Genomic DNA, 20,091 nt, shown 5'->3' with positions numbered 1-20,091 from the left:
GAACCCTGAACCTTCCGAGGAAAGAAGGGGGCTGGGGCCAGGGAAGGCAGGAAAGCACCTCTCTTTCCTGGAACTGCAGCAGAACGCGGCCCTCCAAACCCCGGCAGCTTCTCTCTGCCCAGAGGTGACTTTGGAATCTGCGTGTTCCTGCAGCCACTGGTTAACAGTTAGAAATCTGTCCGTAAAATGTGGTCAGAAAGCTATAATTTTCCCTCTGGAAGATTGCCCCATTGTGTAGAGATTTTGCTTGTTTGTTTGTTTGTTTTAATTCTTGTAAGAGGCTAAAAATAGCATGGGACTCATTGTCAACAAGGGTAGCTAAGTGTTTCTAAATCAGGATGTCAACGGATTTTGCTACCATTATATGTAGGCTGTCTCTGAGAAAGAAGCAGTTTGATGAAAAGGACTGGGATGCAAATACACAAGCCTGTTTATTTTATTTTAATTCAGTCAAGACTTTCCTCCCTCATTTAAGCTGCCAAAAGCCATTTTAAATACTATAGGGTCCCAATGTGTCTGTATTATTATTCACCTGGGGGTCTCAAGTCCCTTTACTAGTATTATTTCTGAGTCTACAATAGATGACTAGCAAGTGTGGAATGGGAAGATGAAGGAATGATTGCATATAGGATGACAGAATTAACTCTAAGTGGTCCCAAGGCTCTGGCTATTTCTTTCTCTCTTCAACCGTTATTTCTTCCACCACTCAACGTTCCATCTTCTAGAAAAATGCTCAGATTATGCCAGGTGAGACTGGATTGCGTGATCGCTAGGCTAGCACTGGCTCCTCTTACCACCTCCTCTTAAGCTTGCTCCCTCATCCCTCACTTGTAGGAGTGTTTTCAAAGTCCTCTGACTGTAAGAATCACCTGGGATGCTTACTCTACGCACGGCTTCCCAAGTCCTTTCTGCGGATCTCCACCTCACTTGCACATTAGATTCAACAGGGGAGCTTTTAAAACTGCTGATGACCAAGCTGTCTTCCAGACCAATTCCATCAGAAACTTGGGGTGTAGGATCCAGGCATCAGCGGCTTTAAAGCTCCCCAAGTGATTCCTGTGAGCTGCCAAGTGTGAGTGCTGCCGTCAAGTCCAGGATTCAGCAGGTCTGCTCTGGGACCTTGGAGACTGTGTGCAAGTGCCCCAGGTGATTCTCAGCATCATCAACAGATTTTTTTGGAATTATCTCTATAGTTTGAGAACCAGATCAAGTACTGTTTCTGAAACTGTGTCAATTTCTCCTAAGACCAGTCAGTTGAAAGCCACCTGCATACACTTGAATGGCCCAGTGGTAAACACCTAACTCAATTGTACCAATCACATTCTCTCACCTGAGATAGTGGAAAGGGGAGTCACTGGGCTGCAGGTGGTGTCCTTTGTAAGAAAATATGAAGTACATTTTTGATGGGGTAATCCTGTCTGCTGCTGCTGCTGCTAAGTCTCGTCAGTCATGTCCAACTCTGTGCGACCCCACAGACGGCAGCCCACCAGGCTCCCCCGTCCCTGGGATTCTCCAGGCAAGAACACTGGAGTGGGTTGCCATTTCCTTCTCCAATGCAGGAAAGTGAAAAGTGAAAGTGAAGTCACTCAGTCATGTCCGACACCTTGCGACCCCATGGACTGCAGCCCACCAGGCTCCTCTGTCCATGGGATTTTCCAGGCAAGAACACTGGAGTGGGGTGCCATCGCCTTCTCCATGATAATCTCTAAGTTTATCCATTTGCTGTGAATGGCATGGTGTCTTTTAGACGGCAGCCCACCAGGCTCCCCCGTCCCTGGGATTCTCCAGGCAAGAACACTGGAGTGGGTTGCCATTTCCTTCTCCAATGCATGAAAGTGAAAAGTGAAAGTGAAGTCGCTCAGTCATGTCCGACTCTTAGTGACCCCATGGACTGCAGCCTACCAGGCTCCTCCGTCCATGGCATTTCCCAGGCAAGAGTACTGGAATGGGGTGCCGTTGCCTTCTCCATTGCATGTGAAGCTGGGGGAAGGAGGCAACAGACACACTGAGAGAAAGAACCCATAAAAGAGGAAGAGAGGACGACCCTGGCGAAAACTTTCTTTCTGCTCCTGATTTTTGATTCCCATGAGGCCCAGATGCTTGTTTTACCCATAGGTTCATTATTCCTTAATTCTGTACATGTTCTACATGTTTCTATATTGTTGTTTTTTAGTCATTAAGCCATGTCCAACTCTTTGCGACCCCATGGACTGTAGCCCCCTAGGCTTCTCTGTCCATGGGATTTCCCAGGCAAGAACACTGGAGTGGGTTGCCATTTCCTTCTCCAGGGGGTCTTCCCAACCCAGGTCTCCTGCATAGACAGGTGGATTTTTTACCACTGAGCCACTAGGGAAGCCCATGTTTCTATATACTTCTTTATTGTTTTCTGGATTAAGTAGGTTTTTCTTTCGTAGCAATTCAGATATAATTGGGATGGGACACATTCACCATTCTTCCCGGAGCCAAGTGAACAGTGGTATCTGTCTTGGGATCCACGTTCCGAATCGCACATTTTTTTTTTTTTTCTTTTGAAGTCAGGTTTGTGGCATTATAATTTATCAATGACAAAATTAACCTTTTGTGTCCCAGTATGTGAATTTTGACAAATATGATAGTTGTCATATAAAGAGCCACCTTTATATTCACAATATGGACTATTTCCATCACTCCAAAAATGTTTCCCATGTCCTCTTTGTACCCTTGGCGTCTGACATTCACCGATGTGTTGTCTGTTCTTACAGTTTCATAGCTTTTTTCTTTCCATCATGTCACATGATTGGAAACATGCAGTTGGTTTATTTTGAGACTGGTTTCTTTCACTTACCAGTGCATTTTTTACTAACCCTCAGTATTGCAGGTATTAGATGTGGTTTTTTTATTGTCCAGTTGTATTTCATCGTATGGGTATACCATAATTTGTTTACCCATCCACCAGTTAAATGCCATTTGAATAGTTTGGTTTCTTCTGGGTTTTGGTCATTGTGAATAAATCCACGATAAACGTTTGTGTTGAGGTTTTTGTGTGAAAGTATACTTCCATTCCTCTTGGGGAAACAGCCAGGGATGGAATTACTGGCTAATATATAAGTGTATGTTTATATTTATAGAACGTGTCAAACTACTTTCCAATATGACTGTCCCATTTTGTATTTCCATGAGCACTACATGAGAATTCCAGTTGTTCTTAACTCCTTTCAGCTCTTGGTGTTGCCACTTTGATTTTTTAAGTTATTTCAGCCACTTTAATAGGTAGTGATGTCTCATTGTGGTTTTAATTTGGATTTCCCTAATGACTAATAATGCTAAGCATCTTTTCAAGTATTTATCATCTCTATCTTCCTTAGTGGAGTGTCTCTTAAAATATCTTGTCCATTCTTTTATCGGGTTGTTTTCTTATTATGGAGTTTTATAGGCTCTTGATAGAAATCCTTCATCAGGCATTTATTTTGCAAATATTTTCTCACAGCTTTTGGCTGGTGCATTTTCAGTGTGTCCTCTAAAGCGCAGAAATCATTCATTTTGCTGAGGTCCAGTTTACAAATTTTTTTAAAGTGGATTGTATTTGTTGTGTTGTATCAAAGAGATTTTTGCCCAACCTAGGACTTTCTCCAATGCCACTGTTTCTCTTACCTTTTCTTCCAATATTTTACATTTTTAGCTAATTTAGTTTATAATGGTTCAGGATGTAGACAAGTGTTCATTTATTTTGCATATAGTTGCCCAGTTAGCACATGTTGAAAAGATTATCCTCCCTATTTACTTATTATTTGTACCTTTTTCTTGAGCTGTTTTTCAGAGCTGCTCTAGGGTTTACTACATGTATTTTTAAATTATTGCAGTTCACCTGCAAATAACATTTTAACCCTACATGTACAATGAAAGTATCTTACAACAGTCAACTTGCAGTTCTTTTCTGAGGTAGGTCTGCACACCTGGGCCTCACAGGTGGGTTCTCTGGCTCTCTCTGTGCCTCTTTTCCAGGGCAGCCAGCCTCTGCCCGCCGCCTGGGATGGGTCACGTGGGACAGCAGTTTGCTGCCCTCCCCCAGCAGTAGCTCTTGATTGTAATGAACACTTTAATTGCCCTCCTCAGATATAGAGGGACTGTATCTTTTATTCTTCCCCAGGCCTTAATGTGGAGAAGGCAATGGCAACCCACTCCAGTACTACTGCCTGGAAAATCCCAAGGACAGAGGAGCCTCGTAGGTTGCAGTCCCTGGGGTTGCTGCGAGTCAGACACGACTGAGCGGCTTTGCTTTCACTTTTCGCTTTCACGCATTGGAGAAGGAAATGGCAACCCACTCCAGTGTTCTTGCCTGGAGAATCCCAGGGACGGGGGAGCCTGGTGGGCTGCCGTCTATGGGGTTGCACAGAGTTGGACACGACTGAAGCGACTCAGCAGCAGCAGCAGCAGCAGCGGGCCTTAATGAGTCTTTACCTGTGCCCTGGATGCCGCAGGGTTTGCTGGGCCTCTCAGGTAGCTTAAGGATTTTGATCAGCAGGAGGAAAGGCATCCTGCCCCCCACCCCCCACAGTGGCAGTGGGTCCTCCCCACTAGGGCTGCATCACCCAAGGAGGCTCACTCTAGTCTACTGTTAGTTCCCAGCCTTACTTGTGAGCATCTGGTACACCAAATTGGAAATGCTACAAGTGAGTGACAGCTCCCAGCGTGTCTGTGGGTCCTAGAGGTCTCCTATCCTCCTGCTGGCCTAGGCTCTATCTCTGGCAATTTATTTAAAATGTTAAGGTACCTCCTGGTGTTGATTCTTCCCTTGGCCTGCCATGTGGAAAACTGTACTGCTATCCCAATTCTCCCATCCCTTGGAGAGGCCTTTCTTTACTTGGAAATTGGGCTACTTGGTGACCTTCTAACTTCAACTCTCTCACAGGTTCAAGAAAAGCTAGTTCATCTGGATTTTTCTTATTGTTAAGGTGGGAGTAATACTGTGTTCAGCTTTCTATCCCCAAGGCAGAAGTGGAAAGCTCTGTTTACGCAAAGATGCTAACCTTCCGGAAATACTCCCTTTCTTCTTAGACACATACGGGACACAGGCCAGATCAACAAGTCGCTTCAATGTTCAGTTCATCACTGAACAGCTAATCCAATCTAGACAGTCTTTCTGAATTTTATACATAAGTATTGATTGATTAAACCTCATGAACTATTTATCGATATGCAGACACACTAATCTCATTTTTAATCATTTCTTCCAGTATGTTTCTAGGCAGACAGTTTCAGTTTGGAATTCTTTTAATGCTGTTTTCATGCTCTGTTTCTTTCCTTTTTAAAATACGGTAAAATAATTTACTACTTGTATGACAGTCTTACATCTTTGATAACAGATGCTACAAACTAGTCAGCCTAAAATAACAGATATTGACCCTTGCACAGTTCTGGGGACCAGCAGTCTGAAACTGAGGTGTGGACAGGCTGCTTTTGGAGGATTCAGGTCCCATGCCTCTCTCCTAGCCTCTGGTGGCTGCCCGAAGTCCTTGATGTTCCTGGGTTTGGAGATGCATCACTCCAATTTCTGCTTCCATCTCTTTTTTTTCAATTGAAGTATAGCTGATTTACAGTGTTTCAGGTATACAACAAAGTGATTTAGTTTAATTCACATATAAATGTGATTTAGTTTGAATCATATTCTCTGATTGTTTTCCGTTATAGGTTATTACATAATATTGAACGTAGTTCCTTGTGCTATACAGTAGGTCCCTGTTGTTCATCTGTTTTATATATAGTAGTGGATATCTGTTAATCACGAATTCCCAATTTATCCTTCTCTTCCTTTCCCCTCTGGTAACCATACGTTTGTTTCTATTTTGTAAATAAGTTCATTTGTATCATTTTTTTCTTAGATTCTACATATAAGTGATATCATATGATATTTTTCTTTCCTCTGACTTAGTTCGCTTAGCATGATAATCTCTGCTGCTGCTGCTGCTGAGTCGCTTCAGTCGTGTCCGACTCTGTGCGACCCCGTAGACAGCAGCCCACCAGGCTCCCCCGTCCCTGGGATTCTCCAGGCAAGAACACTGGAGTGGGTTGCCATTTCCTTCTTCAATGCATGAAAGTGAAAAGTGAAAGTGAAGTCACTCAGTCATGTCCGACACCTTGCGACCCCATGGACTGCAGCCCACCAGGCTCCTCTGTCCATGGGATTTTCCAGGCAAGAACACTGGAGTGGGGTGCCATCGCCTTCTCCATGATAATCTCTAAGTTTATCCATTTGCTGTGAATGGCATGGTGTCTTTTTCATGGCTCAATAGTATTCCTCTGAGCACGCGCGCATGTGCGTGTGTGTGTGTGTGACAGCTTCTTTATCCGTCCCTCTGCTGATTGACACTTAGACTGTGACCATCTCCACATTGCCATCTTTATTCTATGTATCCTCTCCTTTTATAAGGACACCTATCATTGGGGTTAGGGCCTACCTTAAATCCAGGAACATCTCATCTTGAGGTCCTCATTTATATCTTCAAAGACTCTCTTCCAAATAAAGTCACCTTCACAGATTCGGGGGTTGGGAATCAGCTATATCTTGTGGGGGCCCTACAGTTCTATTGATCTGTTTACCAGGTCAGACAGGTATTGTTTTCATAGTTGTAAGCTTTGCATCCACTGAGTCTCCATTAACTGGTGAGAAGCCTTGGGGAAGTCTTTGTCATCACAAGAGCTGCCAGTATTTGCCAGTTTCACCTAGAATCAAATGATTTAATTAGTGAATCCATTTGCTCTTTTTTTTTCCCCCTGAAAAACCCACCAAGAAAATCATTAGACATATTTTGGTTGGACTGAGATTTTTAGTAGATCTGTAGTTTCAACGTGAATGGGGGCACAGCATCACCAGAAAGCCCACAAAAAATAGAGACAAAGCTGAATTAAGAGTAACTAATAACCCAAAGTTAGTTTATGTTGACCACAACAGACAGATTCTGTTTGGCAGGTATCGACTCATTTCTCTAGTTTATATTGTCATTAACCCGAACTGCCATGGAGCCATATGACCTAAATAATTTCGTTCTGCTATTCAGGGATTAACAAGAACTGAGTTCATATCTCGGCTAATCCATTTACAAGGTGTAGAACCCTCGGCAAGTTATACCATGAGTCTGGGACTCATTTTTCCCATCGGTTACATAAAAATAATATTACCTATGTTCTCTCAATGTTGTCCTGAAGATTCAGTTAAATGAGACCATGTAGGCAAAGCAGGGGCAAGTTCCAGGCACTAATAAATGTTAGTTACCCTCCCCTTTGACCCCATATTGCTGTTCATCAAATTAACCTTTCCCCACACGAACTGATTATGTAATGCTTTATGGCATTTTTCTGCTCACACAGAAATGAAAGCAAGAAAGAAGCCTGGAATGGAAGTCAGGAGAAGTGGACTCTAACCCACTTAGACCTCTACCGCCCAGCTCTTTAGCCTGCAGGACTGGGCTTAGTTCCCTGGGCCTCAGTTTCCTTCACCACAAAACAAACACAGGTCTCCAAAATTATCAGCCATCTCAGAGGCCCTTACAACCCTGACTGCACGCAATTTACATCCTGGTTGCCAAAATCAGTGTCAGGGACACATGTATACTTTCTTCTCGTTTATTCCAGACTTTCACACCATTGGTGATTCATACATAATCTCCTAACTTGGAGAGTAAAGTCAGCACAATTGGGAGAATAAAGACCAGGCCTCTCTTTTCACCAGGAAAGAGGACTTGGATTTGGGTGTAAATCCAGATGCAGGACTGTGTGGGTTTTCTGCCAGGCCTCGCGGATGGTGTATTCAAGGCTTGTCTCCTCCCAGAGAACCTGGCGCCACCCCATCCTCTGTCTCACACAGACCAGCATTTGCCGCCTCTCCAAAACCTCCCAAGTATGTATTTCATAAAAGCAGGACCTGGTTCAAATCCCTTGTAATGTCTCCAAAGGGAAGGAGTAGAGTCAATAATCAGGGCTATGTCTGTGTGTCGTAAATTCCCCAATCTCCTATTCCCTCTCCCAGCAAGCACACGCAGGCGCACGCACACACACATAAACACAGCCATAAATATATACACTCCCATTTAATAGACTGGGGACTCAAATTACAGTCACAGTGTAATAAAACAGACTAATCTGCAGGGTGTGTGCAGAAGCATGTGTGTGTGTGTGTGCGCACGTGCGTGCGTGCGTGTGTGTGTGTGTGTGAGAGAGAGAGAGAGAGAGGGAGACACTTACAAGTCTTCTCCTTTACTTAAGGTCTAAATTCCCCCAGTGTGTTTCCTCTGGGACGCTGAAATAAGCTGTCCTCGCAGAACTGTCCTAGAAGCTTCTTATCCCTGGAGGCATAGCTGGTTACCTAATTTGCAGGCCCAGCGCAAAATGAAAACACACGGGCCGATCTTTAAATCTTTAAGAATTTCAAAATAGCAACAGCAGAGCCTGAAACCGAATGTGAGATGAGACCTTCTCATTGCCAAGACCTCATGCGATTGTGCAGGTCACACCCTGGTTTGGTAGCAGACAGGGACTCCGAGGTCAGCTCCCCACACCCTGTACCGTTTTTCTTTAGGGTATCTTACACGGATGCATGCTCCTGGAGGTGTGTGATGTCAAGGAACTGGAGTGATCTTTGCCTGGGTTTGAGTCCTGCTAGACCACATACCAAGGGTGCCTGCTTGGACACTTCCGTTGTTCATTTTGAACTTCAACATCCCACCTCTCACATGGAGACAGGGCGATTCATTTCCCAGAGTTACAAGGAGCATTAAAAGCAGCAAGACATAAAACCGCGAGAACAAAGCCTGGCACACAAAAGATGTTCAAAGCGCCCTTCCTTTGGGCACAGACCTTGCAGATCTGTTCAAACAACAACCACACTATTAAAAGCGATGCTATTGTAACTCAAGTTTGCCAAGGGCCGCTGGTGATGGGGACCCAGTGGGATTTGAAAGCCCGACCAACCGTTTCCAAGGTCCTTCGCTTTTTACCACGAATGAGGTTTTCTCCCTAGGGAGTGGGAAGGGATGACCTTCGAAAAGGCGCCGAGTTTGGGGTACTCAGGCAAGCGTCGACTAAAGGTGAAGACGAGTTGCAAGGGGAAAGGGGGAAGGGAGGGAGAGAAAGAAGGAAAAGTTCGCGCTGAAGTCTGAGGAACCCCTGGGTTTGTTTTTCTGCCTGGGACGGGGTTCTGTCTGCTCACCAGGTTCCTGGAGCGCGGCCCGCGGCTCCCATTGGTCGGCACGCGGCTGTTGCTACGCGGATGGACCAATGGTGCACGAAGCCCGTGCTGGCTCCGCCCTCCCCCGGGTTGGCTTTTTACCCCTCCGGCCTTTCCACCCCCCCCGCCCCCCCCCGCCCCCCCCCCCCGCCCCAAGAGACGGGCCCGGCGCTGAGTTGGGGGCGAGCCCGGGTGGGGCTGCCGCCTCCTTGCACCGCGGCCCGGGAGGTTGGTTCACCTGTCCGACTCGTTCCTCTTCTCCGAGCTCCCTCGCCCTCCTGCCTTTGCACCGCCCGGGGCAACGGCGCGGGGTGCGCGGGCTGTTTTATTGCATTTATTTATTTATTTATCCCTCCCGGAGCCAGTGCGAGTTTTATGTTTTAATAACTTTATCAACTCGGCGAACTTGCGCGAGGGTACAGGCAGCTTCTCTTGCCCTCCCTCCTCCTCCCCTCCCCCCGCCCCCACCAATCTCTAACTGGCCTCTGGGTCCCTTCCAAAAGGTAAATGCCCCCCACCCCACCCCACCCCACCCCGAAGGTCCTCCCCACCCCAACCCGCACCCCATACAAACACTGGTTCAGGAGCACTTTGGCATTGCTGAACAGTTTCCTTGCCACAAAGCTGGTCCTCAGTTTAGAAATTTTTCAGGAGGGAAATTGCCTGGATAATAGGGAAAGAGAATTGAGGTGTAGACGGCACTGGGTACTTCGGATACTTCGGGTTAATAATAACATCAGTAGTAAAATAATAATAGCTGTCATTTGCCGTACTTAGACACTGTAGCAGACTCTGTGCTTTTGCTGCTAAGCAGTTGCCATGATTTAAAACTTGGTGTAGATGGGTAAACTGAGGCACTCAGCAGCGGAGCCCTTGGCTCCCAGCGGCCAGACAGAAGCAGGACTTGAAGCTCAGAGTGTCCTTGGCTCCAGCTGTTGCACAGCCCTAAGCTAGCCCCTGATGTATAGGGGATCCTGGGTCCCCAGTCTAGGCATGCCCCACCCCTGCCAGGTAGAGCAAGCCTGTGAAGGCATTCCTCTGACACGTGACTGCGCTTGCATCAACCCACCTGCGTGCTGGGAGTCACTAGTTCCCAGGGTTAGGAAGAACCTTCCAGTTCAGCATAGGTAACAAAATGTGTTTGTCTTACCAAGTTTCCTTTCTCTTTGTTTTCAAGGGGCTTCCTTCCAGTTCTCCTTCTTACGGCTTCACCACTGGTGTGGTCAACACAGCAGGCAAAATTAACCCGACTAAAGGTGAGGACAGAGTGCAGAGAGGCCGTGTGCCTGGCCAAGGTCACGCAGTAACACCCTGGCAGACCCCTGGCTGGCGGGGAGACTTCCCCTCCTCTCCAGGCCCGCTCGCTAGGAGGTTCTCTACTGGACAAGGGCGCCATGGCGTATGAATTAGGAATTTAAAACAACAGCAAAACTTAAGGATTGAGAATGCAGGAGAAAAGTGTTGGTGAGAAATGTACTCAGCCCTGTGTTTTTGTGTGTGTGCAAACTGCCTGGAAAGTGGGCCCTCAGCCGGGAGCAGGATTGACTGGTGGAGGAGTGTCTGCTGGCAAGGCTGATTTCTACCTGGCAGAAGACTGCCTACCACCCTAGCCCTTGTTCTGAGCCTGGCACCTCGGGGAAGCGTGTCTGTACTCAGTCTGCTGTTGCCTAAGAGGCTGAGCAGAAAGGCCCCAACTAGCCTTCCCTCTTCCCTTCGCCGGCCGTGCCCCCCTCTTCCCCTAACACAGCAGAAGCCAACAAGGGGTGTTTCTCTTCTGATGGCTTAAAGGAGGTGTGTTTGAACTTTACCCAGTGTTACCCAGCCCCCGAGAGCTGGTTCAGCACCACCCAGCCCCAGAGACTCCCTGGGTCCCAGAAAGATAGGACTGTCTCCTTCCTTAAATACCCCTGGCTTAAGAAGCCTCGCCAAAACCCTGCTCATAATCTTTCACCGTAAAGTTTATCTTCGAAAACTTTTCTGTAAAACCTATGGAAAAATAAAAATCAGGGTTGGGGCTGAGCAGATTGTTGTGTTTGTAGAGGCTGATTCGGCCCTGGTGGCCCACTGTAACTCTTTCCGCAGCCCAGGATTTGAGAGAATGTTTGCCGAGCGGCTTGCTTCCTTCTGGAATGCTAACCTGAATCCCTCCGGTTGCAACCTCTGCTTCCTCCCAAGCCTTGCAGGGCAGTGAGACACCGACCCACATGGTGCTATGTCTCACCTGCTTTCAGTGCTCTTTGTAGCCAAGAGCCACGCGGATCTTTTCTCCTTCCACCAGCATTTCCTTGGAGGGTGCTCTGCCCCTGTGGTGGGCACTGGGGACTCCCACCCCCATGTTTGCAGTCAAGTGAGAAAAACAGTGTTACCCAAACCCCATCACAAACCCGAAGTTACACTGTTATCATGTTACAAGGGAGACATACATACATGACATGACCACAGAGTTGAAAAGAACTTAGTCATTTAGAGCAATCAAGGCAGCCTTCACAGAGGAGGTGATGTTTGAGCTGAGGTTTCATAGATGGACATAGCGTGGAGGCTAGGGTGAGGGTGGGTAGAAAGAAGAACCAGCACAGACACATGTCCTCTGTGGTGTCTGATATCCCTATATCATTTAGCAGGGCCTCTTACAGTCCAGTCCACTCTCCATGGGTGGGAAATTACTTTTTTATGAGACTCGTAAAAATAAGCTTCTCCCAGAATATGGGTCTTTCTCCTAAATCGAGAAATTGAGACTACACGCTGAGGCCTGGTCTTGCTAGGTGGGTGTACAGGTCATCAAAGTGATAAAATCAACATGTTGTTCACCGCTTCCCTAACCAGGAACCAGGAGGAGCACTGGGGTCCTACCAGTCTCTGCCTTGGCCCGGTGTAGTTAGTATTATTAAGAAATATTAAAATTCCAGTGCCCCGGAACTGAAAGTACTCACCTTCAGATGCCTCCACGATTTATGAAATGCTGAGTGGGAACCTGGTGTTTCCTAAGTGTGACCCCCTGGGGACCCTTACAACCACACTAGGAGATCGAACTGTTCAACTTCTCTTTGCAGATGAGTTAAAAAAGGCCTAGAAAACCCTTGGGTCCTGACTCCCAGTGTGTGACATGGATGCAGAAGAGGAGAAAGTCCCCTTTGAGAACTCAGAGAGTGAGGGTTTTGTGTCGTAGGCTTACAAAAGGTCAGATGTGGACAGCATTTGAGAGCAACTTTCTTTCTTCTTTTCAATTCTTATCCAGTGTTTGATCTACAGATAAGATACTCCTATGCATTTTGCAAGTTCAGTTTAGGATGACCTGCACTGATACCTGTTTTCACTAACTGGAAGAGATCTGAAGAGGACTTTTGCTCTTAGGAGGACAGGTAATTGCTTCTTCAATCTAGTGTTTCTACTTAAAAATGTTTTCGGAGGTATGCTCTACTTTCTGGGAGAAACCTGTGTAACATCACTGACATGTCCAGTCTGGACCTCAGTCTCTCCTCTAATAAGGGATTCACGGCCTTTTAGATAAAGCCAGGTTAACTTTGATTCAAAAAGTGCCCCTGCCTCAAGACGTCCGATTGGCCCAAGCAGAAAGGCTGACCTTCTTAGCAAAGATCCTCAGTGAAGGTTTGAACCGAGTTGGTGAGTAGAAAGAATCACGTGTACTACCAGCGCCTTACTTGGAGATGATAAAGGCAGAACCCAGAGTACCGTCATAGAGATCCTAATCTAAGTGTCTAAGAGCCTTGGAGGGGCTACATTCCCATCATTCTGTAAGACCTCTCTTACCTTCTAGGAATTGGAATTATGATGTTAAAGAATTGAGTCAATCATACTTCTTGGTGATCTCCCTGTGGGAACCCTTCTAGACCTAATAGCACGGAAGGAAGGCTCTGGGGTCACCTTTCCAGGCTCTGTGCCTGGGTTGGTGGTGCAAGGTCATGGAGCCAGCTTCCCTTGTTTGTTACCTCTCCAGTTGGGTGCTTCCCTGATGAATATGAAGTAGCTGGAGCTTCTCCTAAGCGTCAGTGACAGTGGCCTCCTCAAATAGAGCCTTTCTTAGTTCATCCATCCATCTTTCCATCCGTTCAGCAAACATTTGCTGAGCCCCTGCTGTGGGCTACACCGCAAGGAGGAAGTTAACGGTGCAGCCTGACGCCTGCTTTCAGGACGTGTACGGTCTAGTAGACAGAAGAAGACACTGTAAAGGACTGGGAGTGAAATGTCAGATTCCCAGGGTTATTATGCTGAAGATCCGATTTCCCTTCAAGAAATTCTCTCTGGCTCCTGCGAATGGAACAGCGGACGCAGGAGAGGCATGGCTGCCCATCAGCTGCTACCTCCGCTGGCACTGAGTCGCCTTCTTTGTGAATTTCCTGCAAGCAGAGCGCTGCCCTGAAGCTCCTCTCTTGTTTCGCTCTTTCCTGGTGGCTGACCTGCCTTCAGTCCTCTAGAGTGGAAGCTCCATGAAGCAGGGAGCTTTCTCTAGTTTGCTCGCTGCTGAGACTCTGGCACCAACAGAATCCCTGGAACCATGAGACGCACCATCCTAGTTGTTGGGCCAGTGAGCGACTTTTGCCTGAAACCTGAGTGAGGCAGAATGCTAGAAGCACAGAGAGAGAGAGGCTCCTGTGGCTGTTTGTCGCTCAAAGAGGCTCCAGTCTGCTCCCCAGGAATCCTTTAAGGATTTGGTAAGAAGACTCTTCTTTGTTTGCATTATTTAATTACTGGTTAACAGTTAACATGGATTCCCCTGGTGGCTCAGATGGCAAAGAATCTGCCTACAGTGTGGGAGACCAGGGTTCAATCCCCTGGTCGGAAAGATCCCCTGGAGAAGGGAATGGCTACCCACTCCAGTATTCTTGTCTGGGAAATCCCATGGACAGAGGAGTCTGGGGATCCACAGTCCATGAGTCAGACACGACTGAGCGACTAACACTTTTAACAGTTAAATCCAAGTTCAGAGATAAGTTCTTGAATTTGCCGCACAAGAACTTTCATTTTTCCTTTACTCCCCTGCCTCTGTCTTCCCGGAAGTGGGTTCCTAGCCTGAAACCGTGTACTTGGTAGTTGGTCGTGGAAAGCACATGGGAATAATCTCTCACCTTGATCAAGAAGGGGGGAATTGCAAAACTTGATCCCCAGGTGGCTTCATAGGAACGGAAAAAAAAAAAAAAAAAAAATGGAGATGCTGGCAGAGTCCAGTGCTTATAGTGTTTTCCTTTTTTAAAACAATCATTATGTTTGTGCCAGCAGCATGGTTGGTAATCACTTCTGAGCATGACTCTCTACATCAGCATGGCATTCTATCCGTTTTGAGGAAGCAATGAGGTCAAGAGTGGGTAAGGGCCTCCTTTTTGAAGCCCAGCTGGCTCAGACCCCGGCAAGGACCAACGTCCAGAGAGTCCCTGTTGCCCTTGGTAACATCTCCTCTGAAGACTGCAGTTCTGATGCAGTAAATTGCAAAGGGGAAGCCCCGCACTCTGGAGGGGTTTGACCCACAAACAGAAAAGCAGCATCTTCTTGTGCTGTCAGGGCTGGAGGGGAGGCTGAGCAGAGTCCCAGCGTCCGCCCCTTCCCTGCAGCACGGCACTGGCAATCAGGGACATCGTCGCTCAGCCCCACGTCTCAGACAAGGCGGGGCGAGGGGGCGTCACCGGAGGAGACAGAAGATGGATAGCCCTGGATGTTCCTCTGTCCTATTGACGCAGACACACGCGTCTCTCTGTCTCACTGCTGGCATCACCTTCAATTTGGCCAGATGGACATCATGGGGGAAATTTCGTCTGGACCAGGAATCTTAAAACATTAAGAAAAAGAGCTGGCTCTTGGGAGAAATGAGGATGGGGCCATTAGAAGTTGGGAGCTGGGGCCATTAGGAAGCAGCCAGGCTATGTTGATGCACAGGGGGATTTCTGCTCGATAATGGGAAATGTGAACACAGGTTAGTGCTGTGATTACAGCCTCCTGGATGGGGGCCCCAAGAGGCCCAGAATAGATTAAGACTCACTCAAGCAAAGGTTGGGGGAAGGGAGGAAAGTCACCTCTTCAGGTCCTGGCCCATGTGGTCAGAGGCATTCTCCTTCACCAAGCAGATGGCAAGGGTCCTTTCAGGGGCCACGCCAGGGAGTGGCACATGCATATTGTCTCCTGAGACCTGGAAGGCCTGGACCCTCAAGGCGGGGTGGGTGGTAAATTAAGTGCGTGCCCGAAACAGAACTCTTGAGAGAGTTTAGGAAAGCTTTGCTACACCCTGTTTCTGGGGGGCAGTTTGGCAACACCCATCAAGAATCTCAGAAAACAGACTCAAAAATACATAAATGTATTCTGGAAAAACACTCAGATATCACACTACGGCTTAGAGGTAAGAAAGATCGTCAGCATGTTATTTGTACTGGGAAGAACACGAAATCATCTAAATGACCAACAACGGAGGAAATAGCTAAGTCAATTCTAGTGCCTTCCTCCAGTGGCACTCAGCAAACCTTTAACCGTGAAATCATGGTAATGACGTGGGAGAATGACTGTGGCCTGTTAGGTTAAAAAAGTGCAGATTACACTAAGAAAGCAGGCAGAATGTGATCACAATTCAGTAGAGAAAAGAGGTCTGAAAGAAAATGGGCCAAACTGTCAGCAGTGGTTGTCTCTGTGTAGTAGGATTCTGGGTGGTGTTTTATATTCTTTTCAGAGTGTTCAAAGTTTTCAAAAGTATCTATACGTCGTGTGTGCTACGTCACTCAGTCATGTCCAACTCTTTGCGACCCTATAAACTGTTGCCCGCCATGCTCCTCCATCCACGATTCTCCAGGCAAGGATACCGGAGTGGGTTACCATGCCCTCCTCACCTACACATTAATATGTATGAATACGTGTAACTAACATGCAGACCACTCTCCCTTCCTTATCTTTCTTCCTCTGCTTTGTTCTTCTCCACGCTGACGTTTTCCAACATCTTATGCACTCAGTTGTTTCTTTCCTACATGTCACAGGTGCTCCATCCTCTTGAATACAAGCTTCCCAAGGGCAGAGCTTTGCCTTGTTCAGAAATCTAAACCCCCTTCCTTCCCGGGCACACAGCCTTAGAATTCCATAAATATCCACTGAAAAAATTGATATGCTCTTTTGATAATCATAAAAAATGAAATGTTATTAAAATATACGGAAGGGAAGTTTTCATTGCAGAGGGTATGCTCCTCCCTGCCCCCATTTTCATGACTGTGATAAAATCAAGCCAGGGTACAGGAGGTATTAAGCTTCTGCTCTGTCGTGGCAGTTGGTCAGTAGCAGCCACTGGTTGAGTCCCAGATGGGGAAGAGTAGTAAGAGACAACGCACCAGTAGGAAGGTGCCTGCAGTGACCCTAGAGTAGACGGCTTGAACCATGGGACCAGCCCTCAGGGCTGACATTCCCCGAGAAGGCCAGTGTGCATGGGTTCTGTGAATGTGATCGTTCTGTTTATACTGTCCACGTTTTCTCCCAGATAACTGTTATTTCAGTCGTGGGTGCATCGTGCATTTCACCTGAATAGAGGTTTAGAAGGCTCATGGCAGACTAGAAAGGCCTCAGTGTACATACTGCTTTAGAATCCTGACCCCACACTTTTTAGCTGTATGACCTCACTCAAAATACTTAAACCTTCCTAATCTGTAGTTCTCTTATCTGCAAAATAATCCTGCTCTACAAAGGTATTCTGTGTATATGATTTGAGATCACATAGTGCTAAGCATATATGGCTTCCCCCAAAGTCACATCATCCACCAATGCAAAAAATCTGGTTTTCTAAGAATGAGCTCAGTTATAACAACACACAACAAACATCAGTTTCCACACTTATGAAAATTAGGGCCTAATTTTCCTCTCACTTGAGCTGTGACTTCCTCTGTCCCGTCGTGGTCTGCAGGCCACTGACATCCCAACCACCTGTGTGCATGTGAGTGCGTGCTCAGTCATGTCTGACTCTTTGTAACCCCTTAGACTGTAGCTCTCCAGGCTCCACTGTCCATGGAGTTTCCCAGGCAAGAATAGTGAAGTGGTTGCCATTGCCATTTCCAGAGGATCTTCCTGACCCAGGGGTCAACAACCCAGGTCTCCTGAAGGGTTTGTTAAACTAGGGCAGGGGTTAACAATACAGATTCCCCGTCCCCACTGGACTTCTGTGTCACAAACGTCTAGGTATGAATCTTTGAGAGTCTCCGGTCTTAAAGGATCGCCAGGTGATTCTCACGCACTTTCAAATGTGAGATCCCATGCAACTCATGTTTCTAAGAACACGCAGAAGAGCCTGTAGCCTTTTTAAAGTCAAGACACGAAGTTTGTGTTCTGTCTCCTCTTCCAGGGTTTTCCTTGTCATAAGGATGACATCTCAGAGCGTGGCTCAGCGAAAGAATACAGACATTTGCCATGTAGAATACGCACTCCCTCCAAGTGCTGTTCAGTCACATAGCCCTGACATGCCAAGCCTGTGTGTGCAGGGCTGTGGTTAACCACACAACAGTCCTGAATGCCTGGTTCTTGATGAGGATTCCGAGGATCTTTTTTAATTTGCACAGATGACCTAATGGAAATCTGAATCAGAGAAAGAAAAGATCTGTGCCCATTTTCACACCTCCCCACAAATTAATACCCCCCTCACTTCTCCTTATTTCTCCCTTCCAGTCCTTGAATGCTTAAATTTTACATATTCATAATCGTTACATTGATATGTTTCCAAGATACAGTTCTTTTCATTTCATGATCAATATCTTCCCCACTCTCCCTTTTCTGCCATTCCTCCCACACCGTAGAATTTCTTTCTCTATAGTCATTAATTCTTAACCTTTCTGTGAGGCTTCGCTGCTCTCAAAGCTTTTTCATGCCCATTTTCTTATGAGTGGAACCAGCTTCATTTATTTAGATGATAGCTTTGTTCTTGGTTGCGATAAAGCATCTGAGGGGAGAGCCAACCAGCAAAATGTTTAGGAGTTCATACTCTATAACTGGAGAGACCCAAATTCAGTTCCTGCCTCTTAACAGTGGTGAATTCAGACAAGTAATGTGGCCTCACATGGCCTGTTTCTCTTGTCTGTTACAGTGTAGGTAGTCAGCACCCAGCCCATAGAGTAGCTATGAGGATAAAATAAGATAATCACTTATAAAGTGCTCAGCACAGGGTTGATCTGAGTTCCATTAATGTCAGTTATTATATTGTTACTATCACTGTCATTAAATATATTAGATAAAGGCTTTTAATGACGGTAGGAAGTAAGAGGAAGCCAACCCACTCTGGCCTGAACTCACCCCCCAATCTAACTGAATGCAACCCACAGTTTTCAACTCAGAATAGGAAAGAAAGAACCACATTTTGCACCGTGCCCTTCACTGGTTATCTGCCTCATGGAGACATTCTGCCTCCATGTTATATGACATATTCATCTGGGACAGAAAGATACTTTTTGAGCTCTCACCGTCCCCACCCCACCCCACCCCACCCCTCAATAAAGAGCAGATATTGGGCATTGCTGGTTAAACTGAAATCCAGACTTTTCAGAGTTTAGAAATGTTTGGGAGGTACTTTTTGTAGTTCTCAGCTGGGACCTTTTTAGACTGGGGTGGAGATGAGGGGATTCCTCCTGCCAGACTTCTCATGGGAAAGCATGTTTGTGCAGGTCTCGGCAAACTTGCTTGGTTCCAAGAGTTCAGGCTCAGGTAAGCTTTGGACAGGCACCTGAGGCTCTGAGAGGCTTAATTGAAATGAGCCCAAACTTAAATGTTTTGTGAGGTACGCCCATCACTAACTTTCTTGGCCAAGTGTTTAGGTGGCCTTGTGGATATGCTTCTGTTGGCACCCGGGAGACCCAGGTGCCGACCGTGGAGCTTGGTGTGCTTTGACCTCACCGCACCTCCAAAAGCTGCCGTCCACGGGTACGTGTTGGAGCTCACGGCACGATCACACTGAGACCTGGGAGCCGTTTCTCCCTTGGTACAGCTTGTCTCGCAGTTCCAGAAAAGCTGGGCCTCACCTTCCCCGGAGCAAAGTCCTCCAGGCTGGGACTGAATTCTCTCTCAAATGTAACAAGTCTCAGAACAAGGGAACACCTAATCCAAGCATCCTGCCAAGCTCCCATGTCAACTGGGAGTGAAGCAGAGCCCGTCTTGTGAAAGACACACAGTACCCCAGCAGACGGAGCGCCCAGGGCCACCCGGGAGAGGAGTGGTTACTTTACCAAGACGTGCCGCCCTTTCTGGTTTGGAGAAGTGTCTCCCCACCCGAGTTCAGAATCGTCTGAAAACGTCTCCTCAACTACTCCCCCCACCCCAGACTATAAATCCCTCAGGGTCTTAGGCATTTTTTCATTCCTAGGGATAATCATATGCCAACAATGTTAATAAAACCTGCATGCCCTGAAAGTTTGAATGGAACACCATCTGAGAGTCCACGTAATTTTGAGAACATTCTTCGGGCCAACAGGAAACGAACTGAAAAGACGCAAATCAGATAACAGCACGCTGACATTCCAACCCTGCATTCATGTGGCCCTGTGGAATGTTCTGGACCAGTCACACTCCAGCCTGTCAGAAAGAAGAGCCGGGGGCCCAATAGCAAAAATTTACTATGGGACGTAGATTTACAGGGTCTGAAGGTGTCAACATAAGGTAAGCAGGCATGGGTGACAGCTGGGGTCTCCTGCCACCCCTGGGGCTGCAGGAACAAAGGCAGGACGAGATCTCATCCGGACTCAGAAGCCCGGCTGCACGACGGCAAATTGGGTGGTGGAGGCTCCTTGGGTGGGGCGGGAATGGTGAAGGAGGGACAAGCCTTGCTTGAGACGTCGAGCACAGCACAGAGCGGGCAAGAATCCCTCTGGCAGGGCTTCACCTCCCAGCCACCAGACTCCAGCCAGTGCCTCCCATGACTGGGGCAACCAGAAGCCAGT

The 20,091-nt window shown here is 47.0% G+C and overlaps 1 long non-coding RNA gene across 1 annotated transcript; it reads right to left on the bottom strand.

The window, feature by feature from the left end:
• Positions 1–6,356: 6,356 nt before the first annotated feature.
• On the bottom strand, positions 6,357–9,539 carry LOC147352971 (uncharacterized). Its single transcript, XR_015145289.1, has 2 exons — positions 9,438–9,539; positions 6,357–6,699 (listed from the first exon to the last, which is right to left on the bottom strand). It is a non-coding gene; the product is annotated as an uncharacterized LOC147352971 (long non-coding RNA).
• Positions 9,540–20,091: the final 10,552 nt, after the last annotated feature.

This window comes from Bos grunniens, chromosome 18, assembly GCF_055505025.1.
Source record: "Bos grunniens cultivar Pamir isolate PY7600 chromosome 18, Bosgru_T2T1.0, whole genome shotgun sequence".
In the NCBI taxonomy this organism is placed as follows: Eukaryota; Metazoa; Chordata; class Mammalia; order Artiodactyla; family Bovidae; genus Bos; species Bos grunniens.
This window is presented reverse-complemented; position numbering and strand designations above follow the sequence as displayed.